The sequence below is a fragment of the Orycteropus afer genome, unplaced genomic scaffold (genome assembly GCF_000298275.1).
Source record: "Orycteropus afer afer isolate SDZICR_OR568_19922 unplaced genomic scaffold, OryAfe1.0 scaffold00019, whole genome shotgun sequence".
NCBI classification, from domain to species: domain Eukaryota; kingdom Metazoa; phylum Chordata; class Mammalia; order Tubulidentata; family Orycteropodidae; genus Orycteropus; species Orycteropus afer.
The window spans coordinates 7,618,261-7,642,326 of NW_006921606.1; the positions used below are offsets into that span (position 1 = coordinate 7,618,261).

The following is a 24,066-nucleotide window of genomic DNA, read 5'->3' on the forward strand; positions in this document are numbered from 1 at the left end:
TGTGAACTGCTGTATGGAAAGTGAATTTACTCTGTAAATCTTCACCCAAATCACAATAAATTAAAAAAAAAAATTAAAAATTTTTTTTAAAAAAAAGGACATTATGGTTGGTAAAGTAGGGGGTCAGAAAAACAAGGGAAACTCTCAGTTAGATGGATTGATACAATATGCCACAGTGGGTTCAAAGATACCAACAGTTATGAGGATGGTGCAGACCCAAGTAATGTTTCATTCTGTTATATATTAAGGTCACCAGGAGTCGAAGTCAACTTGACAGCAACTATCATTCAGATGTTCTCATCATCCCCTTTGACTTGAATGAGGGTTACTACTTGGAACCATGGAAGTTTTGCCTTAATTGACTTGCCCTACTTTTGAGATTCTGAGAAGCTGATGAGGTTGAGGGAAATTTACTGGCTTCAGAGTGACCCATTATGGCTGAGCTCTGATATTTTAGAAAAGGTGTAGATAAGCCTGAGTACCAAAAATTGCCTTCTCATTTTTAGTGAGTTAAAGATACATGAAGCTCTCCATCATTATGGCTTCATATTTTGAAAATTACAATGAATTTTAGCAACATAATTCAATCCCTTGGAACAAAGGCCCAGAGTAGGTTCTGTCTATTTTAGTTGATGCTTTAGCCCAAACAAATGCAAAAGCATCTCTCGAATGTTTTCTAAATCCTGAGATAACTGGACTATGGGAGATGGTAAATAAACCAGCATCTCCTACTAAGCTTCATAACACAGGAAGGACATGATTGTGGATTGCTTACCTCACGAGATCCTGTCAAGAAATTAAGATTAAACTTTAAAATAAAATTTAATTGATTAGTTACTCTTAAAGACTGATTAGTGTCTTGGCCGTTTGGTACTTCATTTCATTTGACTTTGTATGCGTTTTAACAAAATTGTAAGAGTAAAAGCTCTGGTAGCATAGTGCCTAAGGCACTTGACTGCTAACCAGAAGGCTGGCGGTTCAAACCCACCAGCCACTCCTTGGAAGGAAGGTTGGGCAATCTACTTCTGTAGTGATACTACCTCAGAACCCAAGGAGGGGTCAACGTGAGTCAGGTCCAACTCAACGGCACATAACAACAACAACAACAAGAGTAAAAGGGATATAAAATGGAATTCCATAAAAGATGGCCAGAGGAGGTGAGGAAATGTTTCTGTGTCTAATGTAACTGGCTGCTAACAGGGAGAATAGCCATTCTGAATTACTAGAAATATCAGGAAGACTTCTTAACTTCCTTAATGGAAAAATTATAACTGCAAATAAGGACATTTGTGGCTGTTTTCATGTACCTATGCGGGAAAATCAAACATAAATTCTGAAAAGAAACTTAATGCTTTATATTTTCAAACACAAAAGGGTTTGTTTCCCAAACAGCAGCTCTGAAGTGATGAGTTTTATCCTTCAGTTCAGATGTTTTTACCAGGAAAAGTAATTAGTCATACAAAAGTATATGCATTCATTTTAACCATATTTAATTCTGAAACTACAATGAAGATATAGGTTATAAAAGCAGAAACATTTTTTAAAAAGCTAATTATTACAATTTAAAATCACGCTTGAAATTTGCCTTCTAATTGAATCTGACTCATGGTGACCCTGTGTGTGTCAGGGTAGAACTGTGCTCCACAGGGTTTTCAGTGGTTGGTTTTTCAGAAGTAGATTGCCAGCCCTTTCTTCTGAGGTGCCTCTGGGTAGACTCAAACAAGCAACCTTTTGGTTAGCAGCCAAGTATACTAACCACTTACACTACTTAAGAACTCCTTGTAAGTTAATAGAATGTATAAAAGAAATCATCAGCATAAAATTATGTAATTTGGGTTTTTGAGCAAACTGCTTTCTTCTGGTGAAAGAAGATCTTTATGTGTGAGGTTGAAAGGCAACAGAAAATTTTGGGAACAATAGCTTTTCTCTTTAGTGGGAATTGTTCCTTTTCCTTGTGGTGACAGCCTCTTCCTGCCGCTCCCTTCATTGCTGCAATGAAGTTGTTTGAAACATAGGGTGGGAACATACCCATCCTCCTGCCGGTGGATAGGTCTTCTGTGAAAGCAGGTCTTTGTGTGCTCTGGGCTGGGCCCATGGCAAACAGGGCACAATCAGGCTATTGTTTGTTTGGGAAAAGCTATGGCATCCTATTGCAATTATTTATGGAGGGAAATATTTGATATTTTTGGAAGAGATTGGGGTGGGGGGCATGAGAGAGGGGAGAGGGAGGCTTAACTTACTTCTTGTCCCATCTTCTCCAAATATGTTGATGTGTAGGAAGGGGACCCATGTAGGCCAAAGTAGAAAATTTTACTTGACTGGATGTGTCTGAGTGTTGTAGACAACAAATGTAACACATCTCTAGCTTTGGTCCTAGGAACGAGAGAAGGGACTACCTCCTTCACTCCCGGTAAGGTTGAGGTACAGCTTTGTTGTTTTAGCCTTCTAGCCCCTTTTCCCCCTTTGATGTTTTCTTTGTACTATTGCCCACACCCTGATCTATCCTGGTGAAGTCTGGATGTGCTATATTGATTCTTAACTAATTGTTACTAGAAAAGAGTGAAATACTTATAGTACCTTTGCTCCTTCTCCATTTCCCTTAGTAGAGTTAAATATTATTCCATACTCAATTGGGATTTTCCCCCCAGGGGGAGTTCCCACACTCCTTCCACCTCAGAGATCTCAGGATCTGCCTTTTTGATCCCTCTAGCCCCTCTTTCCTGATCCCTCCCTTTTGGCTTCAGATTCTAACAGTTATAGTCTTCTTGCCTGGCCCACTTCATCTCCTCACCAACATCTTTCTCTTCCTCCTACAGCGTTCATCATACTTTCTTCTCCCTCAGTGCCTTCCATAGGCTTCTCTGGAGACTCTAATTACACATGTCACCCTTGTTTGCCTGTGTGTCTGTGACTCGAGGTAGAGAAGAGCTCTCAGCAGCCAGCCCTTCTCAGGATTCTCCATGAAACTCCAAAACAACTCCCAGAGCTATTTTGGCACTTTGCACATAATAGTAGTAGTGGTTGTTGTTAGTTGCTGTTCAGTTAGCTCCCTGCTTATGGTGATCCCATGCACAATGGAACAAAAGACTGCCCAGTCCTGCACTATCCCCATGATTGGTTCCAGCTCAGACTGTTGTAATCCATAGGATTTTTATTGGCTGATTTTCAGAAGTAGATTGCCAGGCCTTTCATCCTAATCCTTCTTAGTCGGGAAGCTCCACTGAAGCCTGGTGAGCATCATAGCAACACACAAACCTCCAGTGACAGTTGGGAGTCACTGAAGTACACTGGGCAGGAGTAAAGCCTAAGTCTCTCGTGTGGAAGGCAAAAATCTTACCACTGATATTTGCCATGTGATCATATGAGAAATTTAAATAGAACAATTTTTTAAAATATTTATTAATTCATTTAAAATAATAATAAGCCTATTCATTACATGTTAACATATTTTTGTACGGAAAAAGCTATATACTTCCCAGAACAAAACAATGGTAGTGAGAAGAGTGGCATTGTTTTACGTGTTTGAAAATCTATTTAATGTCTAGCTCTATAGAAGAGAGCTAGATTCTCATATCTGCTGCTGCCTTCATACCACATGTCACATAGCCTTTGACAAAGGCCACCATACACTTCTGAGACAATGAAAGTGAAAAGGCAAATAATGTCTTAGTAATACTGTGAAAGTAGTTTAATCTGCTAGACCACCTGAAAGGCTCTTAGAACCCTTAGGGACCCTTTAAGGACTGCTGATCTAGGGATACAGTTCCCCAATTTTCATGCTGCCTAGAGTGTGACTGAGGCTCAAAGCACTCACTCTTCACAGATAATGAGCTCCATGCCCCAAACTAATATTTCAGGGTGTGGTGCTGTTTAACTAGAGAATTGCTTAAACTTCTTTCATATATGTATGATTCTAGCCTTTCTCTTTGGTGATCAGGAGACATGTACATAGGTACTTCATATAAGAAACGTATCCCAAACAGCAGAGAAATCCAAGAGCAGGAGGAAAAACTTTATTTAGATGATAACTAAATTACCTGATTGATGAAAACTTCATCCTTTTTTGAGCAACACAATGAAAGTAATTATGTTTAAAGGAAATATTTTCTAAAGTATATTTCATACTGCTTGCATTAAAGAGAATATAATGAACTACGGAAGTATATTGTCCAACCTTCCTTCCGAGGAGTGGCTAGGCTGTTTGAACCATCAGCCTTCTGGTTAGCAGTCAAGTGCCTTAGGCACTACGCTACTAGAACTCCCATAATGAACATAGTGTAACCTTTTTTCAGTAGTCAAGGTTATCACTGTGAAAATAACTTCATTATATGATGAGATGATGAAATGATGCCCCCAGATGGGCAGGGCCATTTCCGCCCCCCCCACCTGTAGTAGTTGAGACCCCTTTTTAAAAGATGAAAGACACACTTACCTTCTGTGTCATTATAAATGACTTTGATATAACAATAGTTAAATACTTATAACCATAAACTTCCTATGCTTATAGATATTTTTACAACATTAAATGCAGGTGAAAAAAAATTTAAAATACAACATTAATTTAATAACATTGGTGATATTTTGCTTAAACTTAATTACCACTTAAAATGTGAATGTGAACTGCTGTATGGAAAGTGAATTTGCTCTGTAAATTTTCACCAAATCACACACACACACACACACACACACAAACACACACACAAAAGTGAATGTGCCTTGCTTTGCTCTTTCAATTGACTCTTTAAGTATTACACAGCTTCTAGGTCATACAGCCTAAGTCCCTGGGTGGTGCAAATGGTTGACATGCTCTGCTTCTAACCCAAAGGATGGAGGTTTAAGTCCACCCAGAAAGGAAGGGTGTGGTGATCTCTGTCTGAAATTCCAACCATTAAAAGCTATGGCTTTTCTACTCTGATACATGTGGTGTCACCATGAGTTAGAGCTGACTCACCGGCAACTGATTACTGTTACCATGACATAATTTAATTTTCACTTGGTATGTAAATACATGTTTATACATGAAATGTACCTTTTCTTTTCGATGTACAACAGCTAAAGTAATATAGTTTATTTTCACTGTGTGTTCTATGCAAATGCTGATACAGAAATCACTTAGCGGCCATAAGTTATAAGAAGATGAAACAGATAAACTAGAAGATAGTTGGAAGATAGACAAAATGAAGACAAATCAGAAATTGTTATGGAGAGCTGTCAAGCCCTCAAAAGTGCACAGAACAACTTTTGACGTGAGAAGTACCACTACACTGTGCTAAATGGCCTGTGAGTGCCAAGCTTTTGAATTCTTGTCTTTTTTTTTTTTTTTAATTTGTATTGTGATCTGGGTGAAAGTTTACAGAGCAAATTGATTGATCACTCCAAGGAGCAATAAATGTTCACCCCATATCCCTGTCTATTGTTTAACTGGAAGCCACAGGAGTGAGTTCAGCTCCAGACCTAAAGGGTAACTAGGGGCCATAGTCTCAGGGGCCTCACTAGGTTGTAACAGACCAGCAAATCTGGTCTTTTTTTAAATTTTTATTTTGAATTTTGTTCTACCTTGTTCTCCCACTCTATCCAGGATCTCCTGCACTGATCCCCCTCTGAGTGGTTGACAGTGGTAGCTGGATACCATCTAGTTCTTCTGGTCTCACTGTTATATAGGCTGAGGATCACATGGTCTGCCAGTCCCTTAAACTAATTGTTTCCATGCATCTTTGGTTTTCTTCATTCTTCTTCGCTCTGGAAGAGGAGAAATCTATCATTATATCTAGATGGCCATATGCAAGCTTTTAAGATCCCAGTTGCTCCTCACCAAAGTAGTATGTAGAACATGCTTTTGTGTAGTTATGTTTTTCCAATTGAGCTTAATGTCCCCTGTGACCATGGTCCGAGCCCACAGGTCCAACTATTCACTCCCTTAGGGTAGCTGGCTGTGGCCAAGAAGTCACCACATTGTGTTGGCTTTTATAGTTGTCTTTTTTCATTCCTCATGCTGTCCTTTTGTTTTACTGCTTTCATCATCACTGTCTTTAGAATACTGTCCTAGAACTGACTGTTTCTAGTCTACTCTGAAGGGAGCTCTAGTGGTGTAGTGGTAAAGGCATTTGGCTGCTAACCAAAAAGGTTGGTGGTTCAAATTAGCCACTCCATGGAAGAAAAATTAAGCATTCTTATTCTGTAAAGATTTACAGTCTTAACCCAATGAGGGTTGCTATGAGTCAGAATCGACTTCATAGCAGTGAGTTTGGTTAGGTGTACTTAGGACTTGAATCTTAAATATTAACCTTGTAAAAGTATATACAAGGTAATATTGACTAAAATATGAATGTAGATGAGTGAAACAGAATCATGACTGCATATTCACTGCTTCTTTGCTGGATTTTGAGTTTGTAGTCATTTTCTAAGGGTTGGGAAGGTGAAAGGGTGGTTTGCCAGCTATGTTACAGGTACAAGAGGTGTTACATACACATAAGCCTCTAAAATGCACCTTTTTTTTTTTTTTTTCTTTAATATACAGTGTGGTCTCTCTTCCACAGATGATGATACCAAGGCAGAGAAATGAGATGTAATTTTCTGACATTGATTAGTGATGGTGTAGCTGGAACTGATTTATTAATGAAAATAAGCCTCAACTTCCTAGGCCATTCCTGTGATGACGTATTTGTTTGATCTGATATTTGCAAGCAGCTTCAATCATAGGATGCCTGGGTTAAGGAGCCTAGACTTGAAGTGTCAAAGGATATAAGGGAATTATCTGCTGGGCCAGCACATGGAGGGCCACTTGTATCTAAATGTATGTATGTGTGTGTGCAAACACACACACATGCCCTCAAATCCATAGTTGTATCTTGATTCTGACTTCAGGCAAACTCATGCTTCTCCACCAGTAGTTACACCACAGAGGTTTAGTGAAGTGCTATAAATATTTTCAGGAGCTCTCGTGGCGTAGTGCCTAAGGCATTTGATTGCTAACCAGAAGCCTGGTGGTTCAAACCCACCAGCCACTCCTTGGAAGGAAGATTGGACAATCTACTTCCATAGAGATACCTCCTTGGAAACCCAAGGAGGGGTTGCTATCGTTGAATTGACTCAACGGCAGTGAGTTTGATTTTTTTTGGTTTTGGTATAAATATTAGCAGAATACAATGCAAATATGAAGTATGCTATAAATGATAAATAATAATTGACTGGCATGTCTGGGCCAGTTCAGTGAGATGACATGGAAAAAGATGTTAGGCCTCAGAAAGGTGGAAAATATTCTTTGTCTATGCAGAGACACTGTAAAGCATTTGAGCCTCCCTCAGATAGCTATCTGGTAAGTTATTGCACAGAGAAAGTGGCCTTGATAGCAAGGACCTTCTTAAAGCCCTGACTTCCTGCTGTCTGCACAGATGGAGTGCACTGATCCTGTGTCATGCCCAGTCCTGCCCCTGCCCACACAGGCAAAGCTCTGCCAAGCATGGACACTCATTCCTTGATGTCAGCTCTATCAGCAAGTAATTGGGTATAAGGGAGGGGTGCTAGCATGTTTTCAGTCTTGAGGTGGCTTTGTATGTTTGGTTAATGTCGCTACATTTCCTATAGGATGCTTACATTCTAGAGTGATAGTAGCTCCTCTTTTGCAAGATCCTAATGAGAATGTACCTCACTTAGAACATAAAATGCATTTTGACCTATTGGTATCTAGAAGCTGTTCTAACTTTATGCTGACAAGCCTGGGGCTTCTAATTCATTTGGGTTTTTAAAGCCTGTGAAGTTTTTAATTTTGTTTCATTTTCAACCCAACCCTGTTGGGAAGCTTTTTCCTTTGAGCTGAGTATAAGAAGTTAGGAGCTCTGGTAGCATAATGCCTAAGGCAATTGACTTCTAACCAGAAGGCTGGCGGTTCAAACCCACCAGCCACTCCTTGGAAGGAATGTTGGGCAATCTATTTCCGTAATGATACTTCCTTGGCAACCCACAGAGGGGTCACTATGAGTCAGGTCCGACTGGACGGCACATAACAACAACAACAACATAAGAAGTTAATAATGTTGCACTGGATGCTTGGACATATATATTTTGTTACTTCTGTGATAACTCACAATAAATGGAAGATGGAATAACTCAGAATAGACTGCTTCATTTTCCAAATCAGAAAAGAATTATCCCAATTTATTGTAATCATATTGTTAAAGTAAAAATGGTAGAATTAGATGAAATAAATTAAAACTATTTTGGAGAAAGAGAAATAGTTTTTGGCTAAGTTAGAAAGGTTCTCTGAGTTTCAGAAGTATGAGCTATTTAAATGAGGCTCTACAGTAGGATTGCATGTGGTTTCCATTTTATAGTTTTCAAGTTTTGAAACAAATTTTCAAGATTTTTATTTAAGTCAGTTCTAACTTACTAAAGACTTAGCAGCAACCTTTTATTCTTCTTCCCATTCCCTTCCATATACTGTGAAGAAAGTAATGGACCACTGAAATATTGATTGAAATGTTTATTACCTCAGTTCTCCTGACATAAACTTTGCTGAGGAAAACAAAGGGTGTTTGACACTTCATGACTTCAGAAACATCCTTTTTCCTCTCTCTCTCTGTCTCCTGAAATGACTTGGCCCTCTGAGATCCTGAAATCCCTGAAAAGGGGAAAGCTGAAATACAAAGTTGAATAATAAAAATGATGTCACTCTGAACCAATTGGAACAGTTAGTGTCATGTGTCTGGCAGCTGCTTCAAATGCCCACAAAAGAAGAAAACATGAGTTGTGGCTTAAGCTATTCTCTGCCCAACCCCGTACCCATCAGTGGACTGCTAGAGAACAGATGCAGAAAGGTTATTCTGCCAGGCCTACTTATACATGGAGGATGTATCCTAACACTTACTAGGTTTTTGCAAAAAAAAAAGTAATTCAAAACCTATTTTAGTTTTCTGCCCTACTAGTATGGCAAACCCATTTCTTATCAAGTGAGAAATGAGAATATGGTTGGGTTTGATTCCAATGGAGGTTCTGAGCCCATGTAGGTCTCATCTGTATGAGGCTCGCCTGTAAGGTACCTTTCCAGGGGACAGACCCACAATCTTAAGCTACCGTTTAGTGAGCTTAACAGTTTACTTAACTTTCTTAACAGCTTAATTTTTTATTATCACAGGAGTTTCTGCACAACCTCCACATATTTTTTTTTTGTTTGTTTGTGATCCAGTAGTTAAAATTCTCTCAGAAAATGCTTCTTGCCCTGATCACCCGGTTTATCAGAGCAAAACAACCATCACAAGAAACAAACTTGGTTAATTACAACTTTAAGGCATATTCTGAGGTGGGAGTGGGACTAACCATCCTAAAACCATGCAACATTATTTTTGGAATTGTACTGATCTTTTATCACCCCTTCCTTTGTGAATGATGTGGCTCAAACAAAATGGAAATGAGAATGGTGTTTCTCTGAAAAATATTTGCATAGTCTTCATTAAGAACAGCAAGGTAACATTAGCATATTGTACCGACTCTGGCTGAACTGCAGTTGACTGCAGTCCATTCAAGAGTTAAAGAGAAGCATGTTGGTTGTTACACTGTCCTTTAGTTCCAGATGGAAGAGAGCAAATGCTCATGCCAGTGGGCATACACCTTGTTTCTCCTCTTTGCATTTCCCCATAGGTTTCAGGTGGCTCATCATAATTGGGCAAAACTTGGAAGAATTCTCCTCCCTGTCCATCTCCTTCACTCCTTTCTGGAAATGTCATTCATGTTACTCTTCACTCTTTCAGTCCCAATGTCTCTACCTTAATGATTGGTCTCCTTGCTTTCAATTTTTCCTACCCTCCAATGCATTCTGTAAATTACTGCCAGACTATTTGATGTAAAACACTGCTTTGGTTAAGACACCTGCTAAAAACAATTCATAATGGCTTCATCTCATTTATGTTTGAAGTCCAAACTGTTTCACTTTGCTCTCCATCAGATATTTAGGTTTATCTTTTGCTGCTCCCCAGAAGCATAGGTCACTAAACTGGTTTCCTTTAAGGTTCTGCCAAAATGCTTGGTCCTTGTCTCCTACCTCATGCCTTTACTTGTACTTTCTCCCCCTTTTATTGGAATTTCTTCCCACACTGCAGACTGACCAATGTTTGCCCTTCTCTTTCCTTGATAACCACAGACTATCACACCTTAGGTAAGATCTAATTTTTTTCTGAGTCCTTTATATTTTGCAGTCAAGGTCTCTAGGTGGTGCAAATGGTTTGCGCTTGATTGCTAATCTAAAGGTTGATGGTTCAGACCCACCCAGTGGTACCCTGGAAGTAAAGGCCTGGCAATCTTCTTCCCTTAAGATTACAACCAAGAAAACCCTATGGAGCAGTTCTATTCTATAACACATGGGGTTGCCATGAGTTAGAACAACAGTCTACAGTCACTCCACCAAGACTTGATCTTACGCTGTACTATTTGTTCCTTAATTTCACAAACAACAGAGCTTGGAAGACAGCCTAGTAGTGCATGTACTGGTCAACTCTATGGGTATGGGAGTCCTTCAGATCCTGCAGCATTTGTTAGCTGTTGATCCTTTATGGCTCTCAGCATTAGCTTCCATATCTTTCAAATGGATAGTCTCCACCTCTCAGAAATAAAAAGGAGCTCTGGTGGCACAGTGCCTAAGGCATTTGACTGCTGCTCATCAGAAGGTTGGCAGTTCAAACCCACCAGCTGCTCCATGGAAGGAAGATGAAGCAATCTATTTCTGTAAAGATTTATCACCTTGGAAACTAAATGGAGGTCACTGTGGGTCAGAACTGACTCCATGGCAGTAGGTTTTTTTCTCCACACACACAACCCCCCCCTCCCCCAGAAATATGGGGATGATGGTGTACATAGTCTGTGCATGTGGAGTGTTTAGGGTAGTATATGGCATGTAATAACCAAATCAAACCAGACTGACTCAGGGTGACCCCATACGTGTCAGAGTAGAACTGTGCTGCATCGGGTTTATAATGGCTGATGTTTTAGAAGTATATTGCCAGCCCTTTTTTTCTCAGTAGCCTCTGACTGGACTCAAACTACCAAGCCTTCTGTTAACAGCCAAGCAATTTAACTGTTTGCAACACCCAGGACTTCAGCATGTGATAAGAGCCTCATAAAGCAACTGGCCATGAGGACCTCCTCAAAATCATGGATACCCAAATCCCTACACCAAGTCTGGACACCTACATATTGCAAGTGTTCAGTAAATATTTGTTGCATTTGATGCTTATGCACATACACTGGAATAACCTAAGTATTCAAAAAGCATCCAAATTGTGGCAGCAATGCCTGGAGTTCTATGTAACAATTTCTTCAGGGATTGAATTTACTGAATGTAAAAGACTGAATGATAGAATATGTAAACTATATTCTTCTTTTGGGAGCTCTGGTGGTGTAGTACCTAAGGCATCTGACTGCTAACCAGAAGGCTGGCAATTCAAACCCACCAGCCACTCCTCGGAAGGAAGGTTGGGGAATCTACTTCCGTAGTGATATTGCCTCGGGAACCCAAGGAAGGCTCTCTATGAGTCAGAGACCTGACTTTATGGCAGTGGGTTTGGTTTTTATTATTATTATTATTATTATTATTATTATTATTTTACTGTACACACTCTCCATGTTGCAACTTAAATTAAGAAGTTTTGGAAAGCAATGTAAAAATGATTTACTGTCCTATAATTGCTTTCCTGAAAGCTAAATGATATTTATGTGAGCTGCAATGAGAGATGCAACTGCTATAATTTATTGTTGAAGAGTATTTCCAAAGTATATGGAGTGACTAAAGCTTAAGTGTATTAACTATTCCAGAAGACATATTTAGGCTATAAATCTGTAGACTTTCTTTGGAATTTGTTTTCCTTCTTCTTTGCCAGGTATATGAAGATTTTAAGTCCTTAGACCTCAGTGGGAGGAAGATTTAAGGCTCCAGGAGTATGTTTATATCTCTTTTAAATTTTATATTGTTTATCAATGACACATATAAATGTTTTAGGCAAGTGTTTACTGTAACATTACCCACTTTAGCTTGGTGTGGTTGTCTGGCAACCAATGTGATAAAGACAGAAGGAAGTGCTGTATTTTGTCTCTGACAAGTATATTTCCAAAGTGTTAGAGCACCTGACTAGACAATGAAATATTGAGAGCTGCTCCTGCAGTGGTATGCTCTCTGTGTTGTGTGAAAACCTGGGGGATTTATCATCACTTTGGCCATAAGCTGCATAGAATTACACTCTAATCACATCATATGAAACACTCCCCTTAGAAGAAAGAGCAAGGCAATAGTTTGTTTTAAAATGTAAGTGCTGTGTTACTAATATTTGAGTTTGAGTACCTAGAATAAATCATTTTCTGTTATAGAAGTTAGATAGCTAACAATTTTCAGTCTAGACTCCTCTCTCTCCCACCCCTCAAAAAAAATCAGAGAAGACATAGCAAATAAACATGACAGTGAATCTAATGCCAGCATTTTCATACCTCTCTCTATATAGTTAGGGATTTCAGAGAGACTGACTCTTGAGGAAAATGCAGACCACATTGACATGGGCATTTGTAGCCACCTTTGGAACCCGTGAAGGAATTCCATTATGGTACCATGGACTGTTGTCAACATAGCATTTGAACATATACCTCAAGACACTGTAATCCAGATCACTTTGTTGCATGTAAATTATGCAACAAAGTTTGGTTTAATGAACCAAATAGGAAATAGTTATGTAGAAAAAGCCAGAACTAGATTTCATTCTAGTGTTTATAATGATCAGACTTGGTGAACCAAGTATGAGTTAGTCTAGGCCATTTACTACTTTGTAAATAGCCTTCTAAACCAACTCACACTTATCTGATTAAATGTGGTCATTTAAACTGCTAGTAATAATCAGAAGGGGAAAAAAATCTTATTGTAGCAATCTACTATGGATAGTCAGGGTTGAAAAGAAATTTTTTCTCCTACCCGCATTGCACCTGTTAAAGCTGATTGGTCAAATATTGAATTTTCACTATTAGTACTAAGCCTTCAGAATTCTGTGGGGAACATGATTAGAGAAGGATAGAAGATTGGGAGAAAGCTCAGCCCAAAGTGTGACACGTTAGCACCTGGTACTGCATGCTCGTTGGAGTAGTCACACCACGATATTTTGCATGAACAAGACTTCACCTTTTAACCTAACCCCTTGTCATCAAGTTGATTCTGACTCATAGTGATCTTATAGGACAGAGTACAACTGCCCCATAGGGTTTCCAAATTTGCAGTCTTTACCAAAGCAGACTGACATATCTTTCTCCCATGGAGTGGCTGGTGGGTTCAAACCTCCAGCCTTTCATTTAGCAGCTGAGCACTTTAACCACTGCTCCACTAGGGACTTTGAAAAGAGTTAGTTCTAATGTTCTTCCCAGCACCCTATATGTTTGGACTATATGGTTCACAATGAGACCTTCAGCTTCAGGAAGACAGTTGGGAACTTTTCTTTGGCTCCCAATTCATTGGATCCCAGCCAGAAATCTAAAAAGCAGCAAAAGCCCTCCTGCCCCATTGTTTAAGACCTAGAACTTCTGCAGGAGTTCCTCTGACTGACCAGAGGTAGTTTGACCTTGGTTGCAAAGGGGACAGGACCAGGTAGAATGATTCCTTTGTGGCTTTGCTTCTTGTACTTCTGACTCTTGATTCCAACCAGGGCAATGGAAACCAAAAGGAGGCGAAATGTAGTGGGTGTGTTTTGAATCACATTCTGATTGATCTTCAAATCCAGTGCTTTGACCATGTGGCTTCTGCACCCCAACTTATTTGCAAAATAATTAATGATCTGTGAAGAAACATTGGTAAGCACAAATAGGACCTACTATTTAAAGGAATCCAGAAACTAATACTTTTCTAATACATATTTAGCCTAATGAATTTTTTTTTTTTTTTTTTGGTCTTAAAGTCCCCCCCACACACACACACGCCAACCTGGGAAATGCCTTGTATATACTCTTTAGGGCTTTTGTTCATCTTAATACCCCTGTGTATCACAGAGTTGACTATAGAATCCTTTTTGTGAACTTCATGCTATTTGAACTACTTGAGAACAAATACTTTCTGGCCCTCAGAAGCACTTAGTTACAATTGTTGGGCTAATTGCGCATTATTCTTATTCATTAAAACCAGTGCTGGAGGGCTTCTTAAGATACCGCTTCTTGTTATTGTAAGCCCTTCTTGTTATTATAAGTCCTTACAAGTAGAAAAACTCATTAATTTAAAAAATAATCTCCAATTCAGACTTTTATTCAAGCTAGTCATTTTACCAATAAGTCCAGCTTAAAGAGCTTTTTTTTTTTTTTTATGTATTCAGTGGGAGCACAGTATTTTACTAGTTTCTCTGCATTACTGTGTTCAGTTCTGATGCCCCATTCCTTTCCAGCCTTTAGCCTTTAGCATCATCCATATCTGAGATAATCTGATGCTAAGTAACAGATTTGATGGCATTGCTCTATGAGTTTTCTGTAGCAGTAACTGCTATTGCTTTTATTTATTTATTTAAAAACCTTGGTGTGTTTTTTTTTTTTTTTTGCATCCAGGTGTAATGCAAATATGTCATTAGACGATTTGAAGGTTATAGATGGCAAACTAAATCCACTTTTCAGAAGGCAAACTGAAATTGAGTGGTGATCACATCTGAGTGTAAGTCTACAGGGGAGTGATATCTACTTTGTTTTGTGTAATAATTTTAGCATTTCTATTTAGTCTTCATGATGCTCTAAATAAAAGCAGGAGAACACAGTAGCTCTTCAATCCTGGGAGAGCAGACTACAACGGCTCCTGCTGTTTGAGGACAGTCTGTGATATGCAGTAATTACCACCTTGAAAAATGGATGGCTCTAATACTGGTGTTAGTCGACTTGAGAGATGTTTAGTGCACAGATGCCAAAGACCAGATCATTTTAGATGAACCAGAATTGACTACTGCTGTTGCTGTCTTTTAAGCACAGTGTTTTGGTAAAATCTGCTGTCCACAATTTTGCCTGTGTGCCTGTTTATTATTATTATTATTGGAAAATTATTTATGAAATAACTGCATGAGAAAAACAAAATATAATTGAATTTAAGGGGAAGTTCTATATACTTGTGCAGCCCTTGAGTGGTACAAATGGTAAAGGTCCTCAGTTACTAACCTAAAGATTGGAGGTTGAAGTCCACCAAGAGATGACTCAGAAGAAAGCCTTATTGATACACTTCTGAAAAATCAGCCATTGAATAACCTATGGGGCACAATTGTAGTCTGACACACATGGAATTGCCATGAGTCAGAGTTGACTCCATGGCAACTGGTTGTTGTTGTTGTTCCATATACTTGTATTTTACTACTTATCAAATATTCACCAAAAAGATGGTTTTCTAATTCAGAGACACTGGTAGGGTAGTCATTTGACATCTTGTTTATTTGTTCTCATTGTTTCCAGTCTTGGGATGGCTTTCCCTTCCTTTCAGCAAACTGAGTTTGAATGTACTCTGGAGCCCAATTCAAGCCTCACCCTTTTAGAAGAGTTCTTTTCATGCACCTGGACTTTCCTTCAAGTTTCTGGAGCAGTGATCCTGTCTCTATTGCCATATTCTTCTGCTTCTCATTGGGTAGCTCCCTCACTGGGGCAGGTGGGAGTGGAAAGAGTCTTGTCTCACCCACCATCTTGGTGTTAACCATCACTGGCCCAGAGAGAGGTTCTGCCTGGACCTATTTTCCCAAGCTTCCCATCAGACACATACACTGGGAAAGCCTTCTAATACTCAATATGTAAGAAACCCAATTTGCTGGATCTCTGAGTTGTCTGCATTCTGGACTGCACAGTGGTATACTGGCCTAAGCTCAAAACTTTGAACTCACTCATTATTATGAAATTCTGTTGATTATTTTCAATTTAAAAGCTTTTTTCCTTTTATTGAACCCCTATCCTACCCCAGGATTTCTGTAGTATCCTAAATGAATTTACTACATTTGGTTTCTCCCCATCTGAATCTATCTTGCCTCTACCTGCCAGGTTAACGCTCCTGTGCATAATAAACCCTGCTCAGATGTGAGTGTTGTCCACTGTTACAAGCTCATGCCCCCTTATACACGTATATGCCATTCACATTCCTATCTTAACCCTTTCATGATCAAATTATTTTCTGCTTTGAATTTTTTATTGATGCCATATGTTTTCAGTTATGGAAGGTATCCTGAAATCAAGAGAAAATTTTTTTTTTTTTTTTTGAGTTGATACGGATTTTGATACAACTATGTGGAACACATATGTCCCAAGTGGGCTTTAGAGGGGTGAGGCCTGTTTCTTCAGATACACAGTTACACAAGTCCCCACCAGGCAGTGGCATGTGTTGCAACTAGGATACCAGCTTCCCAAGAAACCTGAGAGACTAAAAATGTTGGTGGGTGATATATATCCTGTGAATCATGGAAGAGTTAACTACTGCTTGCTCTCTTCTCTTCACCAGAGACAGCCTGCACTCTCTCTTCCATGTGTCCAGGTCCTGTCCTTTATACTTTAGTGAATTATTCCTTTCAACTTCCAGAATTTACATTGCCTTTGCCTTCTGACACTCTATTGTTGCTGTTAGATGCCTTCAAGTTGGCCCATGAATCATGGCAACTCCATGCACAATAGAATAAAATAATTGGTTGTGGATCAGACTGTTGTTATCCATAGGTGTTCACTGGCTGATTTTCAGAAATAGATCACTGGGCCTTTCTTACCAGTCCATCTTAATCTGGAAACTCTGCTGAAAATCTGTTCAGCATCCTGGCAACACGCAAGCCTCCATTAACAGAAAGGCAATGGCTGTCATGAGATGCTTTCACTGGGAACCGAACCTAGGTCTCCTACGTGGAAGGTGAGAATTCTACCACTACCTACCCCTCCTCACCAGCACTCTACTTTTATTTAATTTTATCATTATATATAGGTTCCGTGTGCCCAAGGAGGTTGTAAACTAGAGGGCAGGGATTGTGTCTTAAAATACTAGGAGGCAAACACATGTTAAAACTTAAGTGTCTCAGCTACACTTGTAGAATCACATGTGTCTTATTCCCACCTGGTCTCTAGCACCTGGCACAGGTCCCAGCACATTCTAGGAGCTTCTTATATATTTAAAGGAATGACTAAATGAGGGAGAGAGGCTGGGAAGGAAAATTTATAAAATTTCCATTACTAGGTTCTCTCTTAGATGTTTGACCTCATTGGAAGTTAGATTTTTTAAGGCATGATCTGGGCATTTTATTTCTACCCAAAGACCTGGAAGATTAAGGATAATCCTTTTACAGATGCATGTTGACACATCTCTGTGAATATGAATTAACTACTGAAATCTTGATTGCCTTTCTTGAATGTACAGTTTTCACTAGAAAAGCAAATTTAAGTTAGGTGGGATGCCTAAGGAAGCTCTAGGTACCTTTCTGTTTTCTCTTATAAGACACAGTTAATTACCTTATGGTAAATTGAAATATAGGAATTAACTTCCTAAACTATGTTTACTGCTGTGTCTATATATAAAAAATAATAATAATAATGTAATGTAAGCCATGGGTTACAAGATTTCTAGTATGTTCATCGGATCCTTGTAGCTAAAAGCTTGTGAAACCGATTTCTTATGGCAAACAGTATTGTTATCGATTTAATGGCTTCAGAACCTAAGCTGTCTATTTTTGTGATGATAGTTGGATTCATTCTTGACCTTGGCTGGGCACCTGAATGCTGGACTAGAGCTGTGAGTTTAGCTCTGGCCTGAGGTTAGCCATTACTGAGAAGAAATGATAGAAATGACCTTACAGGCCTTCCTTCTGATTTAAAACTGTCAAAGAGAAGCCAGTCGGTGATTTTAGGTGGAAGAGTTCACTGATACCCTCTTGTGAAATTCAGTAAAATAACATAATGTGGTGGATCATAAAAACCAAAAACCCATTACCATCGAGTCGATTCTGAGTCATAGTGACCCTATAGGACAGAGTAAAACTGCCCCACAGGGCTTCCAAGGCTATAAATCTTTATGGAAGCAGACTGCCTCATCATTCTTCAGTGGAGCGGCTGGCTGGTGGTTCAAACCACTGACCTTTTGGCTAGTAGCCGAGCCCTTAACCACTGCTCCATCAGTACTCCTTGTAGTGGATCATATTAGGGATAAAAGCAAAGAAAAAAACCTTGGTTTTTATCTCAGCTCTATACCCAACTTCTGATGTGCCATGAATCAACTCACTTGATCCCTCTCTACCTCACTGTCCTCAGTTGTCAAACAAAGGATGTAAAGCAGATAACCTCTTCGTTCCCATCTGGAAAATTTAAGAACCACCATTTTTGGTTATGCCATACTTTCTAGAGCATTTATTATTTCTAAGAGCCTTGTAAAGCAAGGTAGTTTTATCTTCAATATTATAGAAGATAACAGTGACAGTTCTTAGCATAGTGATGAATTGGCTGGTTGATTCAGTCCTAGTGATTGATCAGGTCAACCTGATTTGGTCTAGTCTCCAAATGAGCTTAGAGGTGAACAGCTTTCTAGTTTTTGTTCCAGGCAAGCAGCAGGAGTACAGTACCCCCTCTACTCACTTACTGACTCTCTTTTTTTTCCAACATTTCACATTTACAACCATAGTACAAAATCTACCATCCGACTGTTTTTTACATTAACAATATAAATCTGGCAGTAACAAATGCCAACTTCTGAGGGGAGAGTAACACTGACTGTGAATGGTTACAGTTATGTGTCAACTTGGCTGGGCCATGATTATCAGTAGTTTGACAGTTATGTAATGGTATAAATTGGCAGTTAACTAATGATACTGTCACCCTCCATTTTATGATCTGATGTGGTCATCCTCTGTTTTCTCATAACACTAATTTCTGCATAATGACCTGATCTTTGGAATCTAGCCATGTTGATAAGTGAGGAGGGGGTATATTTGAATAAGCTATTTTGTGGAAATAATTGATTCTCTCTTAATGGTGATGCTCCAGAATTTCATGTGAATGACTTGACAATGGTTTGGTTTTTGAATGGCCCATTGACAGTTATAGTCTAAAAATTTCCAGAAATCACACAAGGATTTTTTGAAGAGGGTGGGAGTAGGAAGGAGCATATCGATTCCAAAAGAATATTTGGGGCAATTGGAAGCTGTTAGGAAGTGTTATATAACAGTAACACTCAAGCTTATAGTGTCACAAAAATCTTTAATCTTGCATGCTCTTGACAGGAAGACTATTTTCCAGGTTTTAAAAAGGAAAATCTTAAAAAATGTAAGCTCTTCTTTGTTGTTTGCTTTTTTATTAAAAAGTAATTTGGAGCCAGTAAACCTGTTTTTCATAAGTGTGTTAGCTTGAGACAGCCAAAAAAAATATTCATGTTTACATAGTTGGGGTCCTCAAATGAACTTATGCATTGGATCATGATAATGCTAGTAATTATTTGAATTATCCTTGTTGAGAAATAGTATGGACCCTGAATACAGGAGTTTCATTTATATGGCCAGATGTCTGCTGGATTATAAGGACTCCCTAAATGCCATTTCCTAATTAAAACTCCTTTTTATACTTACAATGCATCCTTCTTTACCTCCCCAGCCGTCAAGAAATGAACCTATTTTATATCCATAGCATACAATTGTTTGTGTTGTAGTTACTTGTTTACAGCTTGGACTTTGGCCTGATTGTGGCTTTTTTAAGGATAGGAACTGACTTTTATCTTTGTGTCTCCAACATCACAGGTTTCCTGGCACATAGTAGGGGCTTGGCATTTGTTGATGGTAGAAACATCAGGAGGAATCAGTTCTTTTGGTGGTGATAGTTACCATCTCTGTTTAGGGGAGAAATGCTTTTAGGACAATGAAGTTATTAAACACTCCAGCCTCAACAATATAATCTGTACTTTTATTATGTGAATTATTTCATTAAATGATGAGACACTGGTGAAAACTCTTGCCTGTACTTTTTTTTTTTTTTTTTTTCAGATTCAATGCATTCCTCATTTACCACTTAACTCCACCAGAATTGACACATGGGCTCAATGACAGTAAGAGTCCATTTCCATTGGGACAAAAACTTATTGGAAAGACACTGCATTCAGGATTACCAGAAATACATGAAAATAATGCAGTTACTGGTGGGTGGGTCTCTGATTATCCTTACCTTTGCAGATTTGTATAACAGCTCTGAAAGCGTATTCCAACGTGAACCAGGTAAAGCAATACTGGATAATTCTGTTGGCTTGAGCACTGGAAATCAAGGGCACCGTCCCTGTACCTGGAACAGAGTGGTAAGGGCAAAGGAAGGTTTTATTAGGAGATGACATTTTAGGGCATCCTCATAAACTAGCAGACACAAATGTAGCCATGTAAATCAAAGCTCTGCCTTCAGGGTACATACTATTACTGGTGCTTAGGCTGTTATCACTGTTAGCAACAGTTTTAGTTGGGGATTTTTGGAGGGGAGCTCTGGTAGCATACTGGCTAAGATACTTGCCTGCTAACCAGACGGCTGGCGGTTCAAACCCACCAGCCACTCCTCGGAAGGAAGGTTGGGCAATCCTACTTCCGTAGTGATACTGCCTCGGAAACCCAAGGAGGGGTCACTATGAGTTGGGTTTGACTCGACGGCACATAACAACAACAACAATAAGAGGGAGAGTGTTGAGCTGTCTTATATAGTCTTTTGTTGAGCCAAATACAATTGTGATTCTTTGCCAATGGTAACTTAGCTTTTTTAGGTAGCCAGGCCAAGAGAAAACACACCACACACAAACACATATATAAACACACATTACAGGCTCTGCTGAGAGGGAAATGCCTAATACAACTGTTGCTTTTATGTTTAAGTAACTGGTAGGAGGGAATACAGGTACTACCTATTAGTAACTCTTACCAACCTATTAACAAAGTAGATGCACTCATCTTTTTTTCCATCCTTACACTTTCAAAATAAGTTTTAGGGGTTGGGGTGGGGGCTTTAATTGTGCCTTTAAAGTGTACATTTCCTCCAGTAATAATGAATGGTTCCTCTCAGCTGAGGGTAGGTAGACTTCCACAGTTGTTTAAAACTGTTTTGTTCACCCCAAGAGTTGACCTAGGCAAGGAGGATGAACCCTCTTCAGCGTAGGAAAATTAGATTTTCAGCATAACAGGTCAAAGAATGGGAAAATAATGCTGTGCCTGGAAACAAGTGACATTAACTTAGTCTATAATGGAGTCATGCAGGAGTTGAAGCTGGAGTTGGGATGACTGCGTTAAATGTGGTTGGGATCGAGGAAGACCTTTGGCTCCAAAGTCAACTCAGGACCTAGCTTCTGTGTAAAGAAGCCCCTGCCTTGGGATCTACATTCATTCTGTTTGTTAGGGCTGCATGTTCTGCCAAGCCAAGCTCTGAATAGGAGTGTTTGTGTTGGGCTCTCGCCAAATTACTGAAGCATTGTTGAGAGAGAATTGCCGCTGGAAGGCGCAGGGGAGAGCATAGAGGCATTAACATGGATTGTGAGGATGGTATATAGTATTTTGAATTTCAAGATTTCTCAGAAATTCCTCTTCTGTCAATGTCAGAGTGATTTCTTTTTTTCATGTTATTCCTTCACTCCCATTTCAATTTGAATTTCAACTGTATAATGTCAGTGGTACTGATGATTATAAAATCCATCAAGTGAAGAAAAGCTGAAGAGCTGGAACCAAACCAGCGACTTTGTAGTGAGGATAAGCCAGAGCAAGTTTTTTTTTTTAAAAAAAAAAAAAAAAAACCTTACATTTTTAAATAATTTTAGCTTTACGAAAAAGTAGAAGAGACAGCACAAAGAGTTTCTGTAACATCGCTCAGCTTTCCCTGATGTTAACATCTTACATAACCATAGTACAATTATCAAAACCAAGAAATTAACATTGCTGCAACACTCTTAATTAAACTGCAGAACTTATTTAGGTTTCACCAGTTTTTTTCCCTAGTGTGTTTTTTCAGTTGCAGGATCCTTCATTGCATTTATTTGCTATGCCTACTTACCAAACCAAACCAAACTCACTGCTGTCGAGTTGAACTAGACTCATAGCGACCCCTCCTTGGGTTTCTGAGGCAGTATCTCTATGGAATTAGATTGCCCAACCTTTCTTCCGAGGAGTGGCTGGTGGGTTTGAACTGCCAGCTTTCTGGTTACCAGTCAAATGCCTTAGGCACTGTGCCACCAGAGCTCCACTATTCCTACTTAGTTTCCTGCAATCTATGACAGTTCTCATCTTGTTTTCCATGACCTTGACACATTTGGAAGTTGCTGGTCAGTTATTTTGTGGACTGTTCCTCAGTTTGGGTTTCTCTGATGTTTTCTCATGATTAGACCAAGTGTATATCTTTCTAGGAAGAATACCATAGGAATGATGTGTTCTCCTCAGTATATAGTATCATGAGGCATATGATGTCAATATGTCTCATGACTGGCGATATTAACCTTGTTCACTTGGTTAAAGTGATGTCTGCTGGGTTTGTCTACTATAAATTCTCTACTTTTCCCTGTGTAATTAGTGTTTTTTTTTTGTGTGTGTGTTTTCAGACTATACAGATAACTTGGTTTCTCATCATACTGTCTCTCACTAATTTTGGCATTCTTTGGTAGAGTTTACCTGAAACAGATATAATTGTGTTCTAACAGCAATTTTCTATTTCCTTCTATAATGGTTAGTTGGAAATTTTCTGTAAGGCAGAGCTGACCCTTCTCCTGTGAACCATATCTTTCTCCATACTTTTCTCAAGTAACTTTCTGGATGGCTGAGAGTGGTTTATGAAGAATGGAGATGTCTTTTAAATGCTGAAAGGACAACAGTCTACTGAATCCCAAGGATGCCTTCTTTCTCTGGCATCAGGATACTAAGAGCTGCTTTGGCCACAGTTCTCATTTAGATCCATTGGATTGCCAGGCCTGTTGGAACATTTTCAAAATTGTTGTCATGGTTTGAGAGTCTATCTGAGAACTGATTTTTTCACTGTTACTTAACAGACAGACTTTATTTACAGACAGAACATTATAGAACATGTTTGGAGTTCACCTTTATTGGAAAGAATTTAGGTTTTCTACTTTTAATCTTTATTTTTGACCATTAGTGATCTAGGATATTATCCAGACCCTTTGCGCTTTTTCAACCATCTGCATGTTGGCCATCTGTCTACTTGTTAGCACCTTCATCAGAGGATTGGAAGATCAATGAATTAAATGAACTATATCTCTTTTGAATTATCCTAGAAGTGCTAGCTAAAGATTAGAAAGGGAAGAAGTTGACATTATTGACTAAAAGGAGTTTCTAAGATTTCTGTAGATTCAATTAATCATGCTCTTGGGCCTTAAGTACCATAGATTGTCAAATGCTGACTGTTCTGCAATGAGATAAGAGAGATGGTTTGCCATATATTCTACCAAAATAGTAACAGTATGTTACTGATGTGCAGCTACTAGAATTGTGGGATCAAGATAGAGTCCTCAGCAGATGCTAATGGCCAAACTTACTATATTTAGAAAGATGAAAATTAAAATGCCCTCTGCATCTTGCAAGTAAAGCAATGAAAATAACATGAGGACCATGTTAAAAACTAAAAGTATTTGTGGACTTCTGGAGTATGGATATCTAGGGTATGGGGCAGTAGGGATGTCTACAATGGCTTCCTTGATTTCTAAACTAGCTATTGTTTAGAAGGTAGATGGCAGCTTATTTGTAGTCCCAAAGGACTGGGTAAAACCAGTGTCCCTCATATTCTCACCCATAAAGACCTTCCAGGCTGATCTGATCGTGATGCTACCCTTGCCTCATTCATCTCTACTTATTTGTAGCTTCCAATGCCCAGAATAAGGAGCATTACTTTAACCCAGAGAAGTGGTTAAAGTAGTCAGCTGCTAACCAGAAAGATCAGCAGTTCAAACCTATCAGCTGCTCTGAGGGAGAAAGATGAGGCAGTCTGCTTCCATAAAGATGTACAGTATTATTAGTTTTAGTTTTCATTATTACCGACTTTTATTACCAGTATCTTTATATGTTGTTGTTGTTGTTCCATGCCGTCGAGTCGGACCCGACTCACAGCGACCCCTCCTTGGGTTTCCGAGGC

At 39.1% G+C, this 24,066-nt stretch overlaps 1 protein-coding gene across 1 annotated transcript in view; it reads left to right on the forward strand.

The window, feature by feature from the left end:
- The window catches only part of IGF1R (insulin like growth factor 1 receptor), a 455,909-nt gene that overhangs the window by 279,085 nt on the left and 152,758 nt on the right, over nt 1-24,066 (forward strand). The window lies entirely within an intron of this gene.